At 48.0% G+C, this 5,514-nt stretch overlaps 1 pseudogene; it reads left to right on the top strand.

Annotated features, from left to right (window-relative positions):
- The first annotated feature begins 1,698 nt into the window (after nt 1-1,698).
- Nucleotides 1,699-3,166, top strand: LOC123082978 (pectate lyase-like; annotated as a pseudogene).
- The last annotated feature ends 2,348 nt before the right edge of the window (nt 3,167-5,514 follow it).

Here is a 5,514-nt window from a genome sequence, read left to right as displayed (position 1 = left end):
GTAGCATTGTGTTTTTCTAAGGAAGTCCATCATGGCTCTCTTGCATTATTTATGAGATTATGTCGAAGAAAAGGGTTCATCAACCCAGTACGATGTTTTTCTTACAATTAAAACAAAATACAGCTAACTATCGGATCATATGATTTACTTCACATGAGAGTGCTTTAATTTCCCCTCCTCATTTAATTGTCAAAACTTAAGCATGTTAGAGAATCACAATGGTTAATGGGAAGGTGGGATATGCGAGAGGAACTTTAGCACTTGTTGTAATGTGCTCGTGGTATTTGTCGCCTTCTACCCGTAGTAACACATGAACATTTCTTTATTTAAAAAAAACACATGAACATTTCTTTGTCACAGTAGACGCATGATAAAAGTGAGGTGGGAGTCATCGGTTTTGAAGGAGAGGGCTCCAACGAGAAATGTCCCTGTGGTGGGAAACCGAGCCAGAAGAGAATGGTCATGTAGGAAAAGAAAAGGGTGAGTCGTGGGTTGGTTTCCTTTTGTGTTGGCCCCGCGTGTTGGAGACAACATGTTGGATAGTCCGGGCAACCACATTTCTCTCACACATATGGTTTGGATTTGGGGGATCCCGGACAAACGGTTCAATTTTGGGGAGCCCGCTGGGCATCTGTACACGTCCGGACGTACGAGACAAAAATCAACTTTGACCTTAAAAATGGCCTTAATCTTTTTTTAATGTATTTATATGCATTGTAGCCCGTAGCAACGCACGAGTATTCTACTAGTAAGAAGGAAGGGCATAGTACATGCTACAAGCGACAAAATGCGTTGGCCATATGATTCGAAGCAGTTTGTTAGCCAGCTCAGCTCCCTAAATCTCAGGTGTTGTGCACTTGGATGACACGGGTAGGGGTAGGTGATGGCAACACCACCCCGATTTCGCTAGCTGCATGCCATTGCCAGATGGGCATGAATCTTGCATGCTTTAGGCACGGGGTTGCTCCAAATGCTGGGGCAGCGGCATCAATGATCAGCTTGGTCTCATCTTCAAGATCTCTGTTGTTCTTTATGGATGAACTTCAGCAGCAACAGCCAAATGCTGTGTGCAGCAACAGACCCTCATAGAGTTCAGATCTACAAGCAAGCAATCGAGCCTCCACTCCATCTTAGTTACAAAATTAACCACACTATTACTCATTACTCGTTGCTTTCTAGTACTCTTTCTGTTCCTAAATATAGGTTTTTGGAGAGATTTCATTATGAACCACTTACGGATGTATGTAGATGCATTTTAGAGTGTAGATTCACTCGTTTTACTTCATATATAGTCCATAATGAAATCTCTACAAAGACTTATTGGAGGGAGTACTAGTTTGTGAATGCATGGCGAATTAGCACGTACTTACTGTATAAACAACATGCAAACGGAAAACCAAGCCTAATTCGGACATGCATGCAGATGTAGGTGCATGTGCAGCTAATTACGAGGAGAACTACCGAAGCACGGACGTCCGGTTCACCACGATCGTGGACCGTCGCGCGCTCCACCTCTGCGAACAAGGCTCACGTGTGCTCAAGCCGCGTTCTCTATATATGTGTTTACTCCGCGGTACCGCCACCGCCACCGCGCTCCGGATGCCGGCCGTACGTCGTCACCGCTGGAGGAGGTCTCAGAGAAACGTCATTTCTCCTCAGACCCTTCCGGCGGTGAGGCCAGCGCCGGCGAAACTCACAATGGCGGCGGGCTCCATCATGGCGAGGAGCCCCCTCCGCATTCTCCTGTACGTCCTCGCCACTGTCGCCGTGGCCGCAGCGGTAGAGGCGCCGGTAAAGAAGACGCCGCCGCCAGCCTACAACTTCACCGTAGACGAGGAGTACTGGGTGAAGCGAGCGGAGGAGGCCCGCGCGTACAGCCGCGCGGCCTACGTGAGCGACCCCGTCGCGGAGCTCAACCGCTTCAACCAGGACGTGCACCGGGCGACGGAGCGGCGATCGCGGGCGAGGAGGTACGGCGGCCCATGCGTGGCGACGAACCCCATCGACCGGTGCTGGCGCTGCCGCGCCGACTGGGCCAACCACCGGCAGCGGCTCGCCACCTGCGCACGCGGCTTCGGCCACAACGCGGCGGGCGGCGCCGGTGGCAGAACCTACGTGGTCACCGACCCCAGCGACAACGAGCTCATCGTCCCTAAAAGAGGCACGCTCCAGTTCGGCGTGATCCAGGACCGGCCCCTCTGGATCGTTTTCGCGCGGTCCATGGTGATCAGGCTCTCGCAGGAGCTCATCGTGAACAGCAACAAGACGATCGACGGTCGCGGCGCGCAGGTGCACATCACGGGCGCGCAGATCACGCTGCAGGGCGTGAAACACGTGATCGTCCACAACGTGCACATCCACCACTCGGCGCCGCAGTCCGGCGGCAATGATCCGGGACTCCAAGCACCACTACGGGTGGCGCACCCAGAGCGACGGCGACGGCATGTCCATCCTCTCCTCCAGCAACGTGTGGATCGACTACGTGTCCATGTCCAGCTGCGCCGACGGCCTCATCGACGTGGTCAGCGGCTCCACCGCCGTCACCATCTCCAACAGCCACTTCACCAAGCACGACCACGTGATGCTGTTCGGCGCCAGCAACGCGGAGGAGCAGGACAGGATGATGCAGGTCACCGTGGCGTTCAACCACTTCGGCAAGGGGCTGGTGCAGCGGATGCCGCGCTGCCGCTTCGGCTTCTTCCACGTGGTGAAGAACGACTACACGCACTGGCAGATGTACGCCATCGGCGGCAACCGGAGCCCCACCATCATCAGCCAGGGGAATCGGTTCATGGCGCCCGACGACGGCAACGCCAAGGAGGTGACCAAGCGGGAGTACGCACCCTACACCGAGTACAAGGACTGGGTGTGGAAGTCGCAGGGGGACGTGATGATGAACGGGGCCTTCTTCAACGAGTCCGGCGGCCAGAACGAGCGCGCGTACGGCAAGATGGACCTCATCCCGGCCAAGCACGGCAAGTATGTCGGGCAGCTCACGCAGCTTGCCGGCACTCTCGACTGCCACGTCGGCAAGCCATGCTATTAACTTCACTTGCCGGCTAATTGTCTCTCCGGGTGCAAGTTGTTGTGATTAAAAAGACGAGTTAATTACACTATTAGTACATAAACTTGCACGGTGCGTACAAATTCATACATTTAGATATATTAAAACTGAGCATTTTTCCAGCCCCTCAGAGCATTAACGTTCACAACCGTCCGATCGTCAATTTTAAGCATTTTCGACCGTCAGATTAGCTGTGAACCGCGCCTAATCTCGGCTCTTTCGCTAATACCGATCGCACACCGTCTGGGCCGCTGCTACATTAGCTTTTTTGGACGTTCCGCGTTAAATTGGGCCCAGTGGGTTGTACAAGTCTCCTCTCCCCACCCGAACCGGATCGAGACGCAGTCTCGCATAGGCCCCCTCCTCAACTCCTCCTCTCCCCCGACCTCTCTCCTCTTTCTCCCAATCTAGCGGCTGGGCGCATATCCTTCCCGGCAGCGCTGCCGCCGACGACATCGACCTCGACCAGCGGCCCCCCTCGCTCTTTCTCGATCTCTAGCGGCAGTGCGCATAGCGAAACGGCGGCACCCTCTCTGTTGATTTCTCTACCATGACGGTGTGCTCGGAGCCGTCCTTTAAGGTGGAACGCAATCGCCGCTGCTGTCCAGCCCTCAAGGAAGACCCTATGCTGCCGCCAGACCTTGTGGTTCTGGAGCCCCACGCTGGTGCGCAAGCAGGACAAGCGTGCCATAAGCATCAAGGGATTTGGGGGACTTGGGGAACTTATCTGCAGGTCATGACACCCTCTCCTCTGGATGTTGGTGTCAAATCCTCCTCCAAGGTAACCAGACAATCACATTCATACAGCTTTGCAAAACTTGTGTTTCTCATTGTCTTTCACTCACGCCTGTACAATATTTCATTTTGTTTTGTTCTGTTTTGAAAAGTGTACAATATTTTCATTTAATGTGTGAATTTTCTCCTATACTAATGGAGCCAGGTGCAGGTAAAACTTTGTGCTATGAGGTAAAGGAAATAATTCTGGAGGAAACTAAGGTTCATGTATGGTTGATCTTCCCACAAATTTTGGATTGGTGTCATTTTATTAATATAGTTAATTGGTTGTTACAAAATATAATTATGGTTTCCTCTGTTCAGTTTTAGTAACATGATGCCATCATCCTCATAGTTGTGTTTTGCACTTGTATTTATTTATGTTCTATTCAGTTTTCTTGTGTAGAAGCAACCAACTAGAAAAGGCAGGAAGGGTGTCTTAATGGTCATGTTTTGGTGCTGCATACAAGAAGTTACCTGCTCTGAGTTTTATTTCATGAAGCATACTTCAATCTTTGATACAAGTGAAGATGGTGTTATTGTCAGACATTATTGGTTATTGCTGAAGGATTACATTAATCATTTTTCACCAGGATTGTTGTGTCATCCGAGCATTTTACTCTGTACGGGTATGCCTCTTGGAATCTCCCAAATAAAATTCCTACCTATGCTCATTTCAATGGCGATTTATAGTTTATACTATGTAATTCCTTCAAGTTTCTTTCATAGATTCATATTTTATTATGATTAAACTTATATCATGGAAAAGTTTATATTCATCATATTTTTGTAGAATCCTCACAGCTCTGTGTGTTTGACTGTTTGTTCCTTTTTGTTACATCCAATTAGGCATGAAATAAGTTCCATTGTTGTTTACTTCAGAAGTGTCTTGCCTTGCTGTGTCTGTGTGTCGCTAGACCTCCTCTCCCACTATTCATGTGTGTTGCGTTGGGAATCATCACAAAAGAGATTACAATGTAATTTTGCTAGATTTTTTAATGACTTCACTTTGTTTGAATGTGGGACCTAATAGACGACAAATGTAATAGTATTTTGACTTATCCACTTTCAGTGTAGCAGGCCTAAGCGAGCCCGGAGAAAACTTTTGAACAATCTACATGACAGATCATAAATCGGTTACATGTATATATAATTTTTGATGTTATAGATCTGAAAGCAATCAGTCTTTTTTATATTGTTACTCTAAATCTCTAGGTATCTATTACTTTATTTAATTCTAATTTCTAATTCAAAAATTCCTTCAATGTTATAAATGAAAAATCTTCTATGTGTACCATATATTGAGTTTCAGAAGGATGCTAAGACGATTGCACTGGAGCATCAACTTAGTTCCAGCATATGTACATGATTCTGTAGTCCCTCGGCTGGAAGCATTTAGTACTTACCATTTTTCTATTTTCCAATATTTTTATTTCCATGTTCTACAGATTAGCTGATTAAGTGCCTGAAAGAAAACCAGTTGCGATATATACTGGAGTTAGCAAAAAAATCAAGTACAGTATACTAGAGTGTATGAACATCTTCAATTTGTTGTAATATATGTCAGCATCCAAATTTTATTTTTCCACATCCCATAGATTATCTTTCTCTAAATCGGCCCTTTTTCAGTTATGAGCAGCGATAGTACTACATCAAGATTATAACTTAGGTACGGT

The sequence above is a fragment of the Triticum aestivum genome, chromosome 4A, assembly GCF_018294505.1.
Source record: "Triticum aestivum cultivar Chinese Spring chromosome 4A, IWGSC CS RefSeq v2.1, whole genome shotgun sequence".
Classification (NCBI taxonomy): domain Eukaryota; kingdom Viridiplantae; phylum Streptophyta; class Magnoliopsida; order Poales; family Poaceae; genus Triticum; species Triticum aestivum.
Note: the sequence above shows the minus strand (reverse complement) of the source record. Positions and strands in the feature narration are given on the sequence as shown.